Source organism: Piliocolobus tephrosceles, chromosome 9 (assembly GCF_002776525.5).
Source record: "Piliocolobus tephrosceles isolate RC106 chromosome 9, ASM277652v3, whole genome shotgun sequence".
In the NCBI taxonomy this organism is placed as follows: domain Eukaryota; kingdom Metazoa; phylum Chordata; class Mammalia; order Primates; family Cercopithecidae; genus Piliocolobus; species Piliocolobus tephrosceles.
The window spans coordinates 22,470,784-22,492,877 of NC_045442.1; the positions used below are offsets into that span (position 1 = coordinate 22,470,784).

General features: G+C 47.9%; 1 pseudogene; it reads right to left on the minus strand.

Annotated features, from left to right (window-relative positions):
- Nucleotides 1-18,909: 18,909 nt before the first annotated feature.
- Nucleotides 18,910-22,094, minus strand: part of LOC111538896 — an 82,911-nt pseudogene continuing 79,726 nt past the window's right edge.

A 22,094-nucleotide genomic window follows, 5' to 3' on the forward strand; every position in this document is an offset into this window, starting at 1 on the left:
CAGTTTCCTCCTTTCTAAACTAGGGATGATGTGAGTTCCTTCCTCATGAGACTGTTGTGAAGATCAAATGAAACATGAATGGGTTTTGTGAACCGTGGAGTCCTCACATATTATGAGTGGCTGAATGAGCCCCTGGTCAACAGCACAGTGGACACCACACCCAGTGGAGAAGGATGTGAACCAGAGGGCTGAATGGAGCACATCCTGCTTCCTACCAAAGCAGGTCAACCAAGAGCAAAGAGTAACAACAGGGTCGCATTCCAGGGAGGGGCATCTAAGCTTTGAAGGATGAGTGTCTTCTATCCCATCATGTCTCACATCAATTCTGCTTGCCCTCTAATGCCTTCCCCTGGTCTTATGGGAAGACGGGAAGGAGAGGTGGCTGGTCAGGTCGGGAGGGAGGCCTGGGCGGTGAAGTTTTATATTGCATTCTTGGTCCCCAGCCTCCTTCCACCTTCCTTGCATTTTAGAGAGCTTATTTAAGTTGGGTTGCCCTCCAGAGGCCTGCTCTGGCTTCCTGCATATTCTGTCATTCAGAGAACCCTGGGCCCTGAGGAGCATCAGGAAAGGTCAGTGAGTCCTTCATATGCTCAGAACAGGAGGGTCCAATCCTCCCAAGCAGAGAATGATGCAGAAAATGGTTCAGGAGCCAAACTGTTTCCTGAAGTCCAACATCGTTCTCAGCACCTCCACACCCAGGTAACATTCCACAGGCACACAGAGCTGAGTGGAATTCGGGCTCTGCTATGTACCATCTGTGTGACCCTGGGCAAGTCCCTTAATCCTTCATAGGTTCGGTTTGCTCGTAGTACCTACTACTTAAGATTGTTGTAAGAACATATCGAGAGAATGCTTGCAGAGCAGTTAACATAGCGTCTGGCAATGTATTTTTAGCTATTTTCACTACTATACCATCAAGGCACAGTTGTAGGATTTGACCTACAGAGGACTGGAAGCTCCAATCTTTGGTGTTCACTCACAGACCCCCTACCCCCAATAGGGAAAGAGCCACCATTCTATAATGCCTGTCCCTGAGACACTTGGGAATCTCCACCATCACCCGGGCCCACTCCCCATACTCTCAGAGTAGCCACTGGATAAAGATGTCTTAGTTCAGAACAAACAGGAAAATGTCTACCCTGGCAAGTTCCCAGACCTGATTGCTCATGTAATGGCCACACTTTGCCACTCCTCTTATAATTAGAAATTGAGGGAGATGGCAGGGCAGAAGGCAGAGATTTAAAACTTTTTTATCCCAAAGCCATGCCCAAGTCCAGGCACATAGTCAACACCCACCACGGAAATCTCACCCTGTCAGCTGGTGAACCAAAAAGCACATCTGTCTCCCCCAACATTCATGCAGAAAAGTTATGTTGTGCTGGTCACCTACATGCCTCTCTGAATCTCTCAAAGACAGAGGAAGATTACGCCTCTGCATCTTTAGAGACCCAACGCCTTACAAACAGTGCACATGCAATAAATGCTTGTTCAATTTAATTGCATTGAAAGAATCCTATTCTCTCCATAGGTGCAGATAGCAGCAAGCCCTACCTAGGAGAACCACTCCCTAAGAACCCCATCCCCTGGGGCAGATGCACATCCAGCCTGGTGACCAATCTTTCTGCTCCACACAGGGGTTTAGTCTTGGGTTATTGGTTACCTGCTCACACCTGCCCCTCTATCTGGACTTACAAACTTCTGAAGAATGGAGATGATCTGTCTTCTGGAGCAGAGGGAGTAGAGGCATCAGTATGAGGTGCTGGCTACTCTCCATTTGCCCTTCCAGAGCCTCCCTCCACTTTGCTCTGCTCTGCTCTTTGTCCAGGGAAGCCAAATTCCATGAACTGTATCAACAAGGTTTCCCTGGTGTCTGACTTCCAGAGGGTTTCAGCCAATGAGAGGTGCTAAGAGGAGATCAGAAGGTGGGAGGAGAGACACGTCAGGGTATTTATTTCCCCAACTCCCTCCCTGATGGGCCAGAGCTTGTTTGGGCTGCATTCCTCTACCCAAGGGCATAGCTCCTGTCAGATGGCCCTCTCCTTTGCTTTAGCTCTCTTGCCCCTAAATTCTACAGGCACAGGTGTAGCAATGATTTTCTGCTGTAACTAATCCTGGCATCCTTCATCATCCCTTGTTAGTGTCCTTTAACTCTGCCCACTCTTTGTAAATAGTCCCCTCACTAAATTCTCCTCAATTACAATCCAAGTGCCATGTGCTTCCTGCCAGAATCTTAACAGATAGACCTGGAAATCTGAAGAGCTGGGTTCTAGTGCTGGCACTGTGGCAGCTACGTGCCTTTCGCAAGGCCCGTCCCTTCTAGGTTCTCTTCCTCTGCAAAATGGATGACATAACTAAGAGTCTCTAAGTCCCAGGGTCCCTAGGACAGTGCTGTAGCCATAGATGGTGCTGGAAACTATTTGATCAAAGGCTGCTATGGTGCGGAAAGGAGAGAGTGTCTGGTGAGTGCAGGGGTATCAAGTCCAGGGGTATACTGTGTTGTACATTGGCAGAAACAATCAGTGCCAGAGGAAACTGTTTTCCAGAAACCTATGTTAGTGCTTTAAGTGGCTGAAATGGCAGAGAAGTTTGGCTGTGTATAGGTGTATAGAAACAAGAGAACAATGGCTAAGAGCATGGCATGAGACAGAACAGTCCTGAGTTCAGGTCTCAACTGCCATTGCCTTATTTTGTGACCATTGAAAGCCCTTTCACTCCTCTACATTCCCCTCCCTTACATGTAAAATGGGGGTGATATGAACACCTCCCTGAAGAGGCTGATAAGAGAGTGAGAAATAGACGCATAGCATTTACCACAATGCCTAACACAGTGAGTGCCACATAATGGGAATAGATACTACCTATCACAATAAAAAAAGGCCTTTGTGGCCAGGTACAGTGGCTCATGTCTGAAATTCCAGTGTTTTGTTTGGGAGGTCAAGATGGGAGGATTGCTTGAGGCCAGGAGTTTGAGATGAGCCTGGGCAATAAAGCGAGACCCCCGTCTCTCCAAAAAATGAAAAATTTAGCTAAGCATGGTGGTGCACACCTGTAGTTCCAGCTACTCGGGAGGCTAAGGTGGGTGGGAGGATCACTTGAGCCTGAAAAGGCAAGGTTATAGTGAACCGTGACTGCACCACTGCACTTCAGCCTGGGTGGCAGAGCAAGATCCTGTCTCAAAAACGAAAAAAAAAAAAAAAAAAAAAAAGGAGGAAGGGAGTCTTGTGACCAATCAGATGAACTGAAAGGCAAGATGCCATTGTGTGAGAACCAGAAAGGCCAGAGAAACTACTCAATCCTATGGCCCAACATAAGTGACAGAAGATAAAAATTCAAATTTACTAGGTGTTATGTTAGATAAAGCAACGTTCAATAATCACCCCTACTCTCTTTCTAGGGAAATTTCCCAACATCAGAGCAATGAATATGAGTCCAAACAAAGCATGGCAGTACCAAAGGACTGAGGAGGCAGAAAACAGACTTCAAGGCAGCTGAAGCAACTGAGGGTTGCAGGGCAGGATATCATGGAGGGAAAAGCTGAGGACAGAGTCTAGAAGTTCTTGCACCCTGGAAGTTGAAGACTGAGGAGTGGGCTGTATATGTTCAGGGTGTAACTATCTAGGTCTTATCAGAGAATGCCTACTACAAGTTTGAAAGCATAATAGAGAGGCTGAAGAGTGCTGGTGGACATGAGTGCTCTGACCCACACCGCATTAACATGCTGAGTACCCAAATAAGATATCAGACTTAAAGAAATCAAAGGAAAATATTGTCCTAATTCATAAACAAATGGCTATCTCAACAGGAAGAAAATGAGAGCTGTACAATTGCTAACGCAAAAATTTTACTAGATGGGTTTAACATCAAATAGGAGATAGCAGAAGAAAGAGTTAATAAACTAAAAACTCCATTTAAAGTATTAATCTGAAGAACAGAAAGAGATTAAAGAAAAATAACCAGAGCCTCGATAACTAATAGGAAAATATCAAATGACTTTGTATGTCTATCATTTGAATGCTAGAAGAAAAGAGAATGGGAATTTTTCCAGGAAAATCTTTGGAGACATTAATAGAAAAAAAATTCCAAATTTGGTGAAAACTATTGACTTACAGAACCAAGAAGCTCAGTGCTTTACCCTGTTTTTTTCAAGTAGGGTAAGAAAATTAGAAATAAAACCACAAAACAGCAAAACCTGACACATGATATTTGAACTGCTGAAAGCCTCCCTTGCCTCACTCTGCCCCAACCCCTCTTCCTCCTAACCAGTCTGATTGGGACATTGCTATGACCTCAGAGTTGCCCTGGGCCAAGCAGCAGAGTTGAAGAAGAGGTACCCTTAAGGTTGGTCACCAGGGAGATAAGTACCAGGAGGATCCAGAGCCATGGGAGCAGTAGGCATGGGTGTAAGCATGTGAGATGTGACTGAATAACCCAGGTCAGAGCCCAGGCATACATCACTGTCCTCTGCATAGAAGAGCCCAATGAGAGTTATAGGATAAGGAACACCATCTATTTCTTCAGATAAACAAGGGTTGTCCCTCGGTAAAACATCAGCCAGGCTTCCCTCTGTATTCATCCACCTCCTCTGACCCCTAGAGCCAAGTCTGCTTAAAACTATAAATTCTGACTCCAGAAAAGAGAAGGTATGTTAGGGTTCTCCAGAGAGAAAGAACAAACAGCAGAGAGAGAGAGAGAGAGAGAGAGAAAGATTAATAGAGAGAGGGGGGAAAAAGATGTATCTTAAATAATTGGCTTACATGAAAGTGGTAGGCTGGCAGGTTGGAGATCCAGAGAAGAGTTGTAGTTGAAGTCCAAATGCAGTTTTCTGGCAGAAATCCTTCTTCTTCAGTCTTTTTATATTAAGGGGGAGGTCAGTTTTTTTGTTTTTGTTTTTTTTCTATTAAGGCCTTCAACTGATTGGAGGAGGCCCACCCATGTTATGGATGGTAATCTGTTTCACTCAGTCCACTGATTTAAATGTTAATCTCATCTAAAAGATACCATCATAGAAATATCTATAATAGTGTTTAATCAGGCGTCTGGGTACCATGGCCTAGCCAAGTCGACTCATAAAATTAACCAGCATACTATCATTCCGACAAAACGTGCCTCCTGCAGGAAGGGCCTGTGCAGGACAAAGATGAGCCTGAGGACAGTACCAACTAAGAGTATAGAGAAGGGGCTGTGACACCAAAATCTAACGTGCTCCAAGGCAGTATCAATGGAAGTAAAGGGGCCCATTTCCTTCCAAGGAGACTAGACCCAGAGCTGCTCCAACTTAAGCATGTATGTGAACCACCGGCCTCCTGATCCAGGAGGTCTGGATGTGGGCGTGAGAGTCAGCAGTTCTCACAAGGCCCTGGTGGCTGCCTGTGCCACTGTTCTCTGGGCCATACTTTGAGTAGCAGGGTGGAGGACCTCAGAGCCTAGATTCCTAGGTCTCATCCCAGCTCTACTCCTCATATGCTATGTAACTTTGAGCAAGGGAGGTACTTAACCTTCCAGAATCTCAGTGTCCTCTTTGATTAAGTGGGAGGTAACAATATTGACTTCAAAAGGTGATTGTGAGATTAAAAGAGAAAATGAACATGAAGTATGTGGATAGAGTTTGAGCTCAATAAAAGCTCTTAGCTGCTATCATTATTATGGGCACCTGATTTTTAAAGAGTACATGTTAGGTAGGATATAAATAAATCTTATATTTGGTGATCCGCATGAGGAAAGGACCTAAACATACAGCCACAGGAAGAAACGTTGATAAAATTGAAACCATTCACCCTGGAGAAGAACAGATGTAGGAAGGAGGTGGGAGGGAAGTGGAGGCCCAAAAGAGGTGATGAAAGGCTCCCTGAACATACTTGAAATGGAGTGTTCACGGAAATAAAATGAGAATTATCCTCTCCATGAAATTAACAAAGATCAAGATGTGGAGCTTCCTGGTAAGTCAAAATGAGATCAGTGACAAAGCCTGGGAGTATCCAAATCTGACCAGAAATGAAGAAGGTTGTGTGGACTGATTTTCCACCTACCACCAGAGGCACAGCAGCAGACTGTGCCACCACCCCTTCACCAGAAAGCCAACAGGCTGGTGCAACAGATTCGTGTGACAACTGCCCACACCCTCCAAGCACTTCCAGAACTCCAGAGCAGCTCTGTCGATGGCTCTCCCAGAGCATGGCCTCCTTCCTGCACGCAGAGTCCCAGCACTCCAGCTCTGCTGTCCAAGGGCCACTCCTGGGGGACAGTTGGCACATTCCAAGCTTAGTCATGATGCATCAGACAATTCATTCAGATATCTTCAATTCCATTACCAGGCCCTGCGGGAGCCAAATGGGAAAAAGAATCAATGCGTATGTTGGCCAGGGAAGTGGCAGTGTCCAAACAGCCTGCCCCCCATGAAAACACTGGCCTGTCCTATCCCCAGACCCCCAGGCCAGGGCTACCATGTTGCCAGGACAGTCAGACAGTCACACTGTCCCATCTGACAACCACTGCTACACAGACCATCTGCTCCATGGCCTCAGGGTTGCCCTTAGGCCTCCTCCCCATGCTTCAGCAGTAGCAGTGGCCCCCAGGAGCAGCCCCATTCTGCTCCCCTCTCTGGAACCTCCACATTGCTGTGCATTGCCCATGTACTTGTGAGGTCATTGAACCTCTTGGAACCTCAGTTTCTTCATCTGAAAAATGAGAACAAGAATAAGAATAATACCTACCTCACAGGAATGTCATGAGGTTAAAAGAGATAAAGATACCTAAAATATTTAACCTGATTCTTGGCATTTGGTACTGCAGAAATGTGGGCGTTACTCCCCGTGAGAGATATCCTACCCTGCCATGGAGCAGGCTCTAAGCAAGTGTTAATCAAACTGAATCATGCTGGAGAATTCTCACGGCTCCCGGGTCAAGTCCAAATGCAGTTTTCTGGCAGAAATCCTTCTTCTTCAGTCTTTTTATATTAAGGGGGAGGTCAGTTTTTTTGTTTGTGTTTTTTTTTCTATTAAGGCCTTCAACTGATTGGAGGAGGCCCACCCACGTTATGGATGGTAATCTGTTTCACTCAGTCCACTGATTTAAATGTTAATCTCATCTAAAAAATACCATCATAGAAATAACTATAATAGTGTTTAATCAGGTGTCTTGGTACCATGGCCTAGCCAAGTCGACTCATAAAATTAACCAGCATACTATCATTCTGACAAAATGTGCCTCCTGCACATTTTACAGATACTGGCATCGGAGAGGCAGTCACCTCCCTCACCTCCTCACCCTTGTCAGCAGGAGCCAAGGCCAGGAAGCTGGGGCCTCACCCTCTAAGCCCTACCAAGGGAGACAGGAGCTCTGCAGGGTTGCAGAAGCCCACAGCTTATGCCAAGGAAGCTGCTTCAAATCACATCTCCTTCCAGGCACCACCCCAGCAAGCCTTGCTCCCAGCTCTGTCAGGCTCAAGTAGCTTCAGCCTGAACATTCTAGCCTCTGCCTGACCCTTCCCTGCCCTCAATTAAAGGGCCACCCCCGCCCACTGTCGGACCTATGGATTGGCACAGACCTGAGGGTGGCTATGGCCTTGGACCCCCTAATCCCCAGCCAGCCTGGGCTCCTGCCACTAGGCTTATTTGGGACACTCAGTTAACAGTTGGACATCTGTCATGTGCCAGGTTGTGTGCTAGGAACAGCGGAGAACCAGTACTTGGGGTGCAGACGGAGGCAGGGAGATGGCAGCGCCAACACCTGTTGCCTGGGGTGGCTAGGCAGGGCCACAGGGACCTCTCACAGATTCTGAAACAACGTGGATTCATAGGGCTCCCGGAAATGCTTCCGTGGGGATACAGGGCACGTTCCTCAGAGAGGAACTTACAGACTGGTGGAGGGGATGTGCTCCTGGCAGAGGACAGAGACAGGGAAACATGGGTCAACACTGGTGGGGCGGCAGGTGTGAGCACCTGAAGCAGGGAAACATTTGTGGAGGGTCCTTCAGTGCCTGGAATCTGAAACTGGCAGCCCAGGATGCTCAGAGAAACACTGACTGGGAAAGGAAGACATGCGCCTGCAGGTGCTGGTGTGTCCCGGAAGCTTCCATGGAGTAGAGGGCGATCTTAGAGCTCACCACCTCCACCAAAGCCCACCCCGAGGGGAAGGGCAGGCATCATCTCAACATCCTCCCTCCTTCAGAGCTAGAGACTCCAAATCACTGACACCCACCCTCCTCTCTGCACAAGCCTCCCAGAGGGCCACAGGGACAGGGCTCCTTGTAGGGGGCTGGGCCATCACACCCACATCTGAACGCTGCACCCTGGGGGTGGGCATCCCAGGGACAGAGCTGAGAGAGCCTCGGGTTGGGTGGAGCTGGAGCTCCTGAGCCTGAAGGGGGAACCTGCCTGGCCCTGGACTCCTTGCTATGAGCAACGATAAATTTCCTCACTGACTATGCCCCTTGACTCAGGGTTTTCTTACTGATAGCTGCAGGCCTTCTGAGAGATATGGGGACCCCATCTCCTCTTCTCTCCCTATGTCATGCTTGAGAAACATCCAGAGCCTATCCAAACTAGGGTTGCCAAATAAAACTAGGTTTAGCAAATGAAAATGCAGGGTGCCCTGTTAGATTCAAATTTCGGGTAAACAATGAGTGATTTTTGTAATGTATTATGTTTCATGCTATACTTGAGGCATACTTACACTAAAAACATTACCCAATGTTTATCTGAAATTCTATTTTAAGCGGGCACCCTGTATTTTATGTGGCACCCTACCCCAAACCCCTCCTTTCTCTCGCCTGGCAGCAGACTACGCTCCAAAATGGTTTGTCACCCAGAGAGGCTTCTGAGATGGCACTCAGGCATCTCCTGAGGTGGCCTGGGAGGGGTCAGAGAGCCCCACTGACCCCCCAGCACCTCCTCATTGCTGTGGGTTAGGGCTGGAGGGGGACCAATAAATGGCCTTCTCTTGCCTGCTAGGTCCTAACAATGGTGAAGAGAGAGAAGTGAAGAGGAGGAGAGACCGAAATATCACCTTAGCAGCTGAGAACGTTGATTTGGGGGAATAGGGCTGAGAGCTGCAACCACCTGGGTCTTCTGATATCGAACCCCAGAACTAGACAAATCACCTACTCCATTCCCGCAGCCCTGAACCCTCCCTCCCAGTCCTGCTCCGGGGCAGCTCTGGCAGGGGAGGGAGGCTGCCATTCTCCTGGCTCACTCCGTGACCAAGAACAGTAGTAGCAACCCAGGCACCCTGCAGGCAGGAGAAAAAGGTGAGGGTTCCTGAGACCTGTTTGTCCTCCCAAATTCACCTATCAGCTAAATCATTTATCCTTCCTATTGCCTTGGGAGAAGAGAGGTCAGGAATATTGGGCTCATGACTCCACGTGGAGGCATCCACCGCTCTCATTGGCAGCACCAAGGGAGCCCTGTCAGTCCCCACTGGTGGCAGGCCACTCACAAAAGCACCCTGTGATGAGCCAGCCTGAACCATGTAGTCAACGGTCAAAATAAGTCCTGGCCAACAAGCACAACTCACTTCCCAACCTGTGCACGCCTCAGTTTCCTCATCTGTGAGATGGGGAGAAGAGCACTCACCTGGGCTCATTCATGGATATGCCTGCAGCACACCTGCCTGGCACACAGAGAGGGCTCACGAGGGCTATGGCCATTACCATCCCTGGCTCTGGCATGGACGGGAAGTGGGGGTGACGAAGCAAGCACGAGGCCCCTGAAGGAGAGAGAAGAGAGGAAGAAAGGGAGAGTTTAGCTGGGCTAGTGTAAGACTTCTGCTTGGAGGGCTGCTGGGGGTCATGCAGTTTCAAGGACGAAGAGAGATAAACAGATGAAGACACCAGGCTGGCCTCCCAGGTGAGGTTGGTGTGGAAGCAACGAATGGGGGAAGCACCCTGTCCCCAACACACCCACAGAAACAGATGCTCTCAGGGTGCTGACCAGCTCGAGATACAGGAGCTGAGGCCACTTCCTGGGGAAGTGCGGAGACTGGCACAGCTAGCTGGGAGCTTGGAACCCCCACCAGGCAGGCTGTGACTCAGAGGGTGGCTCCAGGCCCAGCCGGAACAGGGATGTTCACTGGGACCCAAACAGAAACCACAATAGACTAATGGGCAGAGACAAGGAAGGAGGATAAAGGGCAGCGGTTGTCACACGGATACCCTGAGTTCATGCTGGATTTCAGGCCTACTAACACTTACCCTCGGTAGTCCATTCAATGAAAGTTGATTGTCTCATCTGCTGTGGGTTATGGGGATAAAAGAGTTGCAGCAGCCATGGCCCCAGCCTCTGTGGGACAGCGTTCTTACACATGAAGCAACTGCACATTGTGGAAAGTGCCTGAAGGAAACATAAGTGCTGAGATAAAGAATCATAGGGAATGTGGGTTTCTTGGGTGGTCAGGGGCCTCACCAAGAAGTGACATGTGCACTCGGCTCTAATGGAAATGAAAGCTCCAGCGCTGGGAAGAACTTTTCAGGCAGAAGATGCAGCAAGTGTGAAAGCCCTAAGGGGGAAAAGGGCAGGAGGATTTAGGCAGCAAGGCCGGTGCCCTGCCCTGCGCTGGTGTGAGGAGCAGCTCAGCCCAAGGCTGGGGTGACACCTGCTGGGCAAAGGGCCAAGAGTGGGATCAGGGGCATGGTCAGGACGATGGCTCCTAAGTGTCCACTCATTCTGAGGGAGTCAGTCACCACAGGGTAGGAAAGCATGGTGGGACAAAGTGCTGCTGAGAGACAACTTGTGAGGCCGAGGTCCTCAGAGGTGGACAGCTCGCTGAGGGCTGGAGGTCTCAAGAAGGCTTCTTGGAGAAACATCCCGGGGAACCCCATTTGGACAGGTTGGAGGTGTCAAAAGGATGTGAGCAACAAAAGACAGCAGTGACCCCTGGCTCTCTGTGCAGCAGAGAAGAAACTGGTTCGCCACAGAGTAGAGATGGGGTCATAGCAGTAATCTTCCCTGTACTTTCTAAAGAAAAGGGAAAGGATAAGAAAAACCACAGTATTTGTTAGCTGCCCACTCATCTCCCAGCCCTCTTTTCCTCTTCCTAACTGAACCCTGGTTGGCCCTGGACCAGCCACCTGCTTTCTATGTACACACATACACACACTAGTGTTCTCTGGAGGAAATGAAGCCTCCAGTTCAAGGGGTAGGCCCCACTGGCTCACACCAGCTGGCATATTCCATCTCCTGGCCAGAGTCGTCAGTCCCAAAGACAGCCTGTGACTGAAGCCCGTCTACTCAGAAGGATCACCAGGCCCTGGCTCGGTCTATGAATTCAGCCATGAAGCATGGGGCTACTGGCAGTCATTGTAGACAAGAATAGAGGGGTGGAAACAACTAGGTCTCTGGTGACATCATTGAGGCCCTGGACCAACCAATCCTGCAACCCACCCACCTCTGGACTTTCCAGTTGCATGAACCAAACACCACCTTTCATGTGATTAAACCTGTTTGCGTTGAGTGTTCTATTCCTTACAATGACAGCAACAGTTTGCAGATGTCTAGTATGTACTGGGCACTGAATTAAATCTTGATGCACACTGTTTCATGCAGGAATCATCCTTCTCACTCTTCAGAAGGGAAACCTAAGGAAACATGCAGTAACCTGCCTCAGGTCACACAGCTGGACATAGAAGGCCTGACTCCAGGCCTGGATCTGGGCCTGGGCTCCTACCCACCGAGTTCCTTCAGTCCCTCAGGGACCAGCTTTCAGGGACCCACAACCGAGGGTCTGAAGCCACCCTAAGTCAGAGACCTTACATCAGACACTACTGAAGGACTTTGAACTGAGGATTATGAGAGCTCTAAGCCTTGTTCAGAGAAAGTTGGGCAGGTCAGAGGCCTCGGCTTTGGGCAGCAGAGACCTAGGTTTCAATTCCAGAACCCCACTTAGTGGCCATGTAACCTTGGGCAAGTAACTTGCCTTCTTCAGCCTTAGTTTCCCCATGTGTCAAGTCAGGTTGAATTAAGTCCCTATTATCTCATCTATTAATTACTTTAAAATACTTAAGTATAAACAATGTGAAGGAAATGTAGACGTGTGTATAAATTTACTTTCATCTTTACCCTAAGAAAATGAGTAAACAGTTGAGATTCCCTGTCAGGAACACATGCTCTAGAAGGTGCTATCAAGGACTTCAACTACCTTTATCTAAATTCAAACCATAGGGTTTATAGCCTAACCTCATGTAGGTCAGACACACTTGTCCTGGGTAAATAACAGGGGTCAAGAATCGGGGCTGGTTAGAAAGACTGTCCAGCATTCTGGTCTTTGCATAAACAGGGTTCAAACATGCAGAAACCCAGAGGCCCAGCACAGCTCTGGGACTAGAATTCCCTTTGGTTCTGTGTGCCCCAACCCGTACGTGATGGAGGGGTCTGCCACCTGGTGTTCCTAGAAGGATGGCAGGTTCTGCCACCAAAACACTGTTTCCTTCTCCTGGAGTGTTCTTACACATGGTGCTTGTCCAAATGCCAAGGACTTTCTGCACTCACAGGCATGGGGTGAGGCTTTGGTGGACACTTACCTCTCATTCTTCACATGGTGGAATCTGGCCTGAGACTGACTCTCACTGCTGCACATCTCCGTAGCAAGAGGAAGAGGTCAAGCTCCAGCCCAACAGGGTTTATTGAAAGCTATGCATCAAAACCAAAAATCCTGACAACTGTTGAATGGTCACCATGATTTAGATTCCTTCCCAGCTACTCCTTCCAAGTTGTTGGGAGGATAAGACGCGTGAAATACCAGCAAATGTTGTTATTTTCATCATTCTTGCTATTATTCAGGCCTCTCTCTTCTTTAATCAAAGAATGTATCTATGATGAGGAGAGGTGCTGAGAAGTGGAGGGAGGAGGAAAGATGGGGGTTGTGTTTTGAGATTTAGAAGGGAACAGTGTCCAGCCAACACTCCCAGCCCCCAGAGGTTGCAACATGTGTTAAATCTCAGGACACATGAGCCTCTTCCATTGGAGACAAGAGGCCATAAAGGCCCTCCACACTCAATCTCATGGTCATAGACAAACTAAGCTACCAGAGCCTTTCCTTCTGCCACCCTCCAGTGACACATGACATTGAGATATGGCTGTTTTGGTGTGGGGACACTTTGTCATGGAGACACTCCAATAAGGATTATCAGAATCATAACATCAGCAATAAGTGTATTGTACCTGGTACCTAGTAAATGAAATCAGGGTTAGCTGGGTTCTTTCTGTGAATATTTTCATAACAGGATACTGTGTGGTATATTCAATGGGGAAATTGAAGTTTTAAAATCTAAGAAATGTGCCCACTCACAGAGAAAATGGCAATTGGGATTTGAATGCAGGCAGTCTCATTCCAGCATCTACATTCCTAACCACTGGTCTATAAAATACTAACACAATTAAGAATGGAGGGTGACGTTACAGAAGTAGACAAGCTGATTTTAAAGTTCGTGTAGAAAAGTAAACCAACATATCCATAGAAACGGAAAGAGAGTAGCTATGAAAAAGAGCATGCTATCTATTCCCAGTAATCAGAGTGTCACTGGCATATCCTCAGACAAATACCCCAATAGAACAGAATAAAAATGTAAGAAATAGACCCTGCTATGTGTGGAACTGAGAATGTGATAAAGGTGACATCTCAGATCAGTGAGGAAAATATAGTTTAATCAATAAACTGTATGGGACCAACTGGGTGGCCATCTGGAGAAAAATAAGGTCGGATCCATACCCCACACTATATTTCAGGATAAACGTCAAAGGGATCAAAGACTTAAAACTAAAAACTATGAAACTATGAAATGCCTGGACGAAGGCAGCAGAATTCCTATATAGCCATGGGTAACATCTCTAGCCAACACTCAAATTCCAGAACTCATGAAAGACTGATCCACTTGATTAATAAAAATTAAAACTTCTGCATGGAAAACAAAATAACAAGCAGGCCAGGTGCAGTGTCTCATGCCTGTAATCCCAGCACTTTGGGAGACGTAGGCAGGAGGTTTGCTTGAGGCCGGCAGTCCAGACCAACCTGAGCAACATAGCAAGACTCTATCTCTACAAAAAAGTTAAGACTTAGCCAAGCATGGTGGCACACACCTACGGTCCCAGCTACTTGGATGAGGTAGGAAGATAGCTTGAGCGCGGGAGGTCGAGGCTTCAGCAAGCTGTGATTGTGCCACCTCACTCCAGCCTGGGTGACAGAGTAAGACCCTGTCTCTCAAAAAAATAATAATAATAAGCAAGAAAAATCTAAGCAGACATATTTATAAGCCATATCACAAATTGAGGGCTAATCTTTCTAAAATGTACAAGCTCTTACAAATTGGTAAGAAAAGGATAATCACACAAATGGATGTGAGTAAACAGTTCATAGAAAACAAATTTACAGTACCACAACCCCCATGACACAGGTTTACCCATGTAACAAACCTGCACATGTATCCCTGAACTTAAATGTTAAAAGAAAACAACTTTGTAACTGACCCTTAACTCTACGAAAAGATGTTCATCCTTATTCATAATAAAAGGCAAATGAAAACTACACTGAGATAGTATCATTTATCTAGCAAAGTTGGCCAAGAGCCAAAAGTTTAAGAACTCACTCTGTTGGAGAGGCTGTGGAGAAACAAGTTTCCTCATACGTTACTGGTGGGAGAACCCCACAGAGGGCAATTTGGTAAAATCTATCAAAATTGCAATGCTTATACCCTTTACCCCCAGTAATCCCACTTCTGAGAACTTATCCCATGGACAGACTTGCAAACATGTGAAGTGACATATTTATAAGGTTATTCACTGCAGCGTAATTTATCATAGCAGAAGAAGATGGGAAACAAACAAACATTCATCGATAGGGACTGGTCTAATAAATTATGATGTTACAGTACATCCATCCAACAGAGTACTGTGCAGCTGTTTTAAAAAAAAGTAAGAATCAGGAAGCTCTTTATGTGCTGACATAGAAAGAGCTCCAAGAGATATATTGTTTAGGGGCAGACCAGTGTTTACATTACACTGCTTCTGGTATAAAAAACTGGGAGGTGAAAGGAGTTTTAAACTAAAATTTATAAAACAAAAAATGAAAGTGCTTGCCTGTTAAGGGTAGGGGGTGGTAATTGCACAGAAGTAAAACTGGAGGGGAGATTTTTCACTCTAAACCTTTTTCTCTAACCACATGAATATATTGCCTATTCAAGAAAATAAATTTAAAAATTGTAATATTATGCTTTCAACTTTCTTCATGATTTACCAAGTACTGTGTGAAAACAAATATCCTTCCCCACTTCCTCAGCCTCCTCCTATCCCAAATCCTGGAGTGAGGCTCAGGTACCATTTAAGTTAGGAAAACAATGACAACAACAACAACAACAAAAGAAAGGAAGGTTAAAATAACTGATGGGTGTGTTACTTGGAAATTACAAGGAGGGGCAGGTGCAGTGGCTCAGGCCTATAGTCTCAACACTTTGGGAGGCTCAGGTGGAAGGATCGCTTGAGGCTGGGAACTCAAGACCAGCCTGGGCAATACAGTGAGACCCCATCTCTATGAAAATAAAACATAATAAAAAAATTGCGAGGCATGGTGGCCTGCCTGTAGTCCTAGCTACTTGGGAAGCTGAGGTGGGATGATCACTTGAACCCAGGAGTCAGCTATGACCACGCCACTGCACTCCAGCCTGGGTGACAGAGCTAGACCTTATCTCTAAAAACTAAAAAAAAAAAAATTTTAAAACAGCAATTTTGCATTTTGATGCGGCTGTATCAGAATGTCCCATATACAGTCACACAGATAGGAAGAGAGGGGTGGGAGGGAGTGCTTTGGATTCTGTACCTGGGCTGCAGAGAGTACCCAGGAATAGTGTTCAAAGCACTTCCTCCCACCCAACCCCCACCCCACCACATGCTCTCCCTCCACACCCCCCAACCCCTGCTCCTGCCCCTACTGGCGGGCTGTAGCCCTGCTTGCACCTTAGAATCACCTGGAAAGCTTGAAAAACAATGCCGACACCCCAACCACACACCAAACCAAGCAAGCCAGCTGGCCCTCCCTCACACCCAGGCACTGGCTGCGGTCGTAGTGTTTGATTAGTGCCTTACTCTCTTAGACAGTGAGCTTATGGATGCAAGGTTTACCATTGTATACCATGTGCCAAGAGAACAGTTGGTATTCAATAAGTATTAGTTAAATGAATGAAGAATGGGAGGAACTGTGGAATCCATGAAACGATGAAAGGAAGATGACAAGGCAAAGAGGCAAGGCAAGGAGCAGGCCCCTCAGGGAGACCCCATTAGGCCCAGCAGCCCACAGTGGGGGGCCCAGGACCAGGGCTGACATCCACACCAAGCCCTGACCCCTTACTTGGCTGTGATAAGCAACCTGTTTCCTCCAGGGAGCTGTTTCCTCCAAGGGCTGAGGAAACACTGGTCTTCAACCCTAATCACTGAAGGCTTTCTGAATAGCAGACACTAAGCACAGCCCAGAGGCAAGAAGCAAGGCTGGGCCCCTCTGCTCTGGACAACACCACTTCCAGAGCTCCCATTGAGGACTGTCATATTTGCACAAGACAGAAACTGGCCAAATGGCAAAATGCCATACAGGTTACCTTACCGACTTTTGGCCTTTCTCCCGAGCATGCTAAAAGGAGTCATGAGCTGCCCATGGATTTAATACACTAGATACCCATGATATAAACCAAGCTAACAAAGTGGTCCCCTAGGAGATCAGAAGTGTGGTCCTCTCCTTTGGAAAACACCTCCCCCTCCACCCACCAACATCATAGCCCGGCAGCTCATTGCCCAGGGAGGTGTTGGGAGTCCTAGCAAGCCAGAAGGAATGGACCAGTAGACTTAAGGGCTGTAAGAGCTAATACCGAGGTGGACACAGGATCCAAGTTGAAGGAAAGTTGCTTCCCAAAGCCAAACCCAAAGTAGGAGAACTGCACACCCCCAATCCTGCCTTCAACACTAGCAATATAATGAATGAGCATTTACCAAAGGTTCTCCTGAGCCTGGGGCTGTGCTAAACCCTATGTATGTATTATCTCTAAGTACTCTTATCATCCCCATCCATCAGATGAGAAAATTGAGGCACAGAAAGGCTAAATAACTTGCTTAAGTCTTTGAGGCTTTGCCACCCAATGCAATAGCTGCTAAGGACATGCCACTATTGAGTCCTTGAATGCAGCTAGTTTGAACTGGGATGCGCTGTAAGCACAAAATACACCACAGTTCAGACTTAGTATTTTTTAAAAATGTAAAATAGCCCATTAACAATTTTTATATTGCTTGCATGTTGAAATAACATTCCAAATAGATCGGATTAAATAAAATGTTTTACTAAAATGAGCTTCAACTTCTCTTCTTAGTTTTTTTAATGTGGCTACTAGAAATTTTACAAGGACACAGGTGGCTCCCATTGCATTTCTATTGGGCAGCACTGCTTTGAGGTGTAAGTTAGGGAGAAGGGGGCATGGGAGACCTTTTAGTCAGGCCATATACTATTGATGGCAAACACATTTCGCACAACTTTCTGAGGATGTGCCTGTGTCCCAAATAGCTTCAAATTGTATCCAAACTGTATTATTTGCCTGTCAGTATTAATCTTGTTTCTCTACTGAGCTATGAGCACACAGAGGACAGGTAAACTCCAGGGCATGGTGCCAGCCACCCCACATGGCCTTGGTCAGGGTCAGCAGAGAATAACCATGGCAGAGCCCCAAGTGAAATCCTTGCTGCCCCCTGGGGGAGACTCTGTGGGACCAGATTGAATGTGCTGACCTTCCTCGGCCCTGTGAGGCAGCCTCACCAGCTCAGTCCTGTGGGAAGAGATGGGGGAAGGGTCTGGGGACACTCGGAGTGGCCTGAACTCTTTCTGCTCATTACACATGCTCAGCCCCAGGGGGCCCACAGACTCCCTTCAAATCCCGGCTCTGCTTCTCACGTTCTGCCCTTCCTGGTCATGAAATGGGAGGGATGGTGGGCTGCAATGCTGGCTCTGCAAGTGTCACCCTCCCTCCCTGCCTTTCCCGTTAGCCAAAGAAGCTGAGTGTATTAGTCCATTTTCACACTGCTATAAAGACATACCCGAGACTGGGTAATTAATAAACAAAGGAGGTTTAATTGACTCACGGTTCTACATGGCTCAGGAAACTTACAATCATGGCAGGAGGTGAAGGGGAAGCAAGCCCCTTCTTCACAAGGCGGCAGGAGAGAGACAGAGCGCGGGGGAAACTGCCCCCTATGAAACCATCAGATCTCCTGAGAACTTCCTAACTATCACGTGAACAGCATGGGGGAACTGCCCCCATGATCCAGTCACCTCCCACCGGGTCCCTCCCTAGACTCATGCGGATTACAATTCCAGATGAGATTTGGGTAAGGACACAGAGCCAAACCATATCACCAAGTGTGAGAATGATGACAGGGTCACAGCCAACTCTGTAGGGAAGCCTACAACACCAGTCACCTCCAGGAGATGCCGTATTCCACACAGACACACGAATTATGTCTACTAGCCACCCAAGAAAAGTAAAATCAACAGACCAGTGAACACTACATTTGGGGATGCAGCCTGGTGGAGCTGGGGATCTGGATGAGAAAGAAGCAGGGAACACTCCCCCTACTCAGCATGGCGCCCTGGGTGTGGTGGAAGTTAATGCACACAACTCATGCCCTGCACATGCTGTTCCCTGCCTGGAACGGCTGTCCCACCCGACTAACTCCAACCCTTGCATGTTGGGCTCTGGTTGCCCCTCTGTGGAACCGTCCATGCCCTGCCACCTGGGAAACGGTGTCTCCCACCTCCATCCCACTGCCACCCCTTATAATGCCCCCCATGACAGTGCCCAGCCTGGTGCCACCCTCCCCACTTGGAGGGGAGGATTAGACACTTAGACACGAGGCCCTGCTTGGAGAAGCCTGTTCAGCACTGAAACAAGCACCGTTTTATCTCAAGCTTCCCATTTTTATTCCAAACACAAAACAGAGAAGTTTTATCAAGCACATTTAATCACCACTCTTCCTCCTTTTCTTACATTCCAACAAACGCGATTTAAGCCTTGGCAGGCTCGAACAAATGGGAATCAAAATTCAAGTCACTTTACAATACATCCTGGAGTTCATTCATCCTCATGTTGATTGCTTCAGTCACCCCTCACCAAACGTCTTCTGGGAGCCAAAGGCAATGCTAACACCGCGGCATCCCATGGTCGTCTCTGCCCTCCAGAGGCTGCCGGTCTAATGGGAAACAGCTTGCTGCGTCTTTAGCTGTCTGTCTATATGTCCCTGTGCTATAACAGAGAAATGAACAGAATGCTGTGGGAATACAGATGATGGAGGGAAGGACTAGACTAATCTGTCTGGAGGGATCAGAGAGGACTTCACGAAGGAAGTGACATGTTAGCTGGATTTTTTTTTTTTTTTTTTTTAAATGACAAACCCAGGTTTATTGCTCTGGGTTGAACCTGTAAAGGTAGGACCTGGGAAGGGGGACGGGGCAGATGAAGTTGGTGACTGTATCCTCCCGGCCATTGCTGGGTTCTCAGCACCCTAGGATCTGCTGCCCAAGGGCCAGGCTCCCAGTGAAGTTCTAGGTGAGACCCAGTGCTGGGGGGCAGGGTCCTCTTCCTGACAGTGCAGCCTGTGGGATCACCTGCAAGGTCCTATCATGGAGGCGAGGGCTGCGATGCTGGCCTGCGCTGGGGCCAGCGTCCTCAGGAAGGTGTCTTGTTGGAGGAGGTGGCAGCAGTCTCCCCTTTCTTCTTGGTCGGGGCCTTCAGCAGTGTCAGCTTCTTGGGCAGGCTGTTGCTGGCTTTCATCACCACGTCATGTTCGATCGTCTTCCAGATCCCGACTTCTAGGTGGTTCTTAAGGTTTTGTTGCTGACCAGCCCGCACCTTCTTGGGAGCTGTAACACGATCGTATTTCCTCCGGCCCCAGTTCCTTTCAGAGGCCGCCCCTGCCTCTTCCCTGGCTTGTGAGCCTCGAACTTGAGCTGCCCGTGCGCTAGCATCCGGCACGCGGCAGAAGAGGTCAGCTGGATCTTAAAGGATAAGAAGAAAGGAAGAGATGTTCCGGGCAAAGGGAACACACATGACAATACAAGAACACAGGAAAGGGCACTGTGAATTCTGAACACAATGAGAAAAATTCCGCACACCTGGACTCTAAGGTGCACGTGCAAGAGTGTTGCTGATGAGGCCTGGGAGGAAAGCTGGGTCCACGTGTTGAAGGGCTACGTGTGTTGCTGTAGGTGGCAGGGAGCTGATGGTATCTATTTTGTAGAAAATTCATTCTGGGCAGGGCGCAGTGGCTCATGCCTGTAATCCCAGCACTTTGGGAGACCAAGGAGGGTAGATCACGAGGTCAAGAGATCAAGACCATCTTGGTCAACATGGTGAAACCTCGTCTCTAGTAAAAATACAAAAATTAGCTGGTCGCGGTAGTGTGTGCCTGTAGTCCCAGCCACTCAGGAGGCTGAGGCAGGAGAATCGTTTGAACCTGGGAGGAGGAGGTTGCAGTGAGCCGAGATTGTGCCACTGCACTCCAGCCTGGCAACAGAGTGAGACTCTGTCTCAAAAAAAAAAGAAGAAGAAGAAGAAAAAAAATTCACTCTGAAAGCTGAGTGAAAAGCAAGACCATTCTGGAGTGCATAAGGTTCCCTACTGGGCACAGCATATTGGACCCTTGTAGAAGAGGATTGACTTTTTATGTTAAAGGTCTTCTTGCTACAGACTAGACACACAGGCGTGGGGAAATTAAATTTAATCTCCTAAATAGGGGATGGCGCAGATGTCCCCACTCCTGCCTCCCATGGCCATGACAGGCATTGCTAATCAATCACAGCACTACTTTCTACTGAGTCTGGTCTCAGCCCAAGATTCTTCCCAATACAGAGCTCCATGTTGCCACCACAATTTAGCCGAGGCGGCACATGAAATGAAGCATATTTTCCATTATTACACCAGGAAAAAAAGACTATTATTGACGTTAGTCCAAACCAAGCAACATCAGCTAGGAAAGCTTAATGTAAAAGTTCCTGAGAAGTACTATTCAAAATAAACACAACGAGTTGGAGGGGAAGAATCAAGTTCACAGCCTTGAGAAAGTAGCATTTAAAAGTGGCTGGGGGCGGGGAGGTCTTGGGCCTCGAGATTAACTTTTTTCCAACGCAGCAGACTCACAGGTTAATCATCATAAAGCTGTCACTCTCTCCACCCTGCACTTGGAGATGATAAGCAACATTCAAGGCCTTGCCACCGCAGGTTTTACCTTCCAATTTGCCCTTTCACCTACAGGAGAAGGGAATTGCAAAGTACAATGTCAAAAAGAAATCTATTAGGATTCCTGAAGTGGGTGAGGGGGTAGCCATATTCTTGGTCCAGCCCAACAAGTCGGCTGTTCCCCTGGCTAGAACGAGGCAAGAGTCCATCTGGCCATGGCCCCCTGCCCTATCTCAGTCCAGAATTCCAGAACAACAGCAGGGCTCAAGTTCTGAAGATCGGGCTTTGTGCTCCAGGGGTGGCCTTTGGCAAGGAAATGGGACAAGTAAATACCACATGGGTCTTTTGATCCTGTGTACTTGACCTTTGCCCAGGGCCTGCATTTCCTTTTCACACCTCCCAGCCCCACCCCAAAAAGCAGAAGGAAAGCAATACTGTCCCCTGGGGTTCCCACCACCAAGTGCCCAGAAAAGCTGGAAAGGTGCAGGGAGAAGGAGTCCCACCCCATTCCCCTGAGCATGCTTCCACCTTCTGTGCAGGGTCCCACAAAAAAACTGCCTTTTTGCTTCCTCCTCGCCCAAGTAGGAGGCCCCAGCAGCTATGGCTGGTCCCTAATAGGGTGGGAGCCCAGCACCCCAGACCCTAAGTCAGCCGGCATCTGTGAATCCTGAAGTTCCCTGACCCACAGCAAAAACCCACAAGGACCCAGCAAGCAGGGCAGGACACTGGAAATCTCAGCCAGCGTGGACATTAGAACTGGAAGACATGCATGGGAGGGAGGGTCCTTCTAGACCAGGACCGAGTCTCCAAGCCACTAGAGGCAGAATCCTTAACCCCAGCCTCAGCTTCCTCCCCTATAAAATGGGAATTCTAATACTGACTTTGCAAGTGTATTGGAAGGATTAAA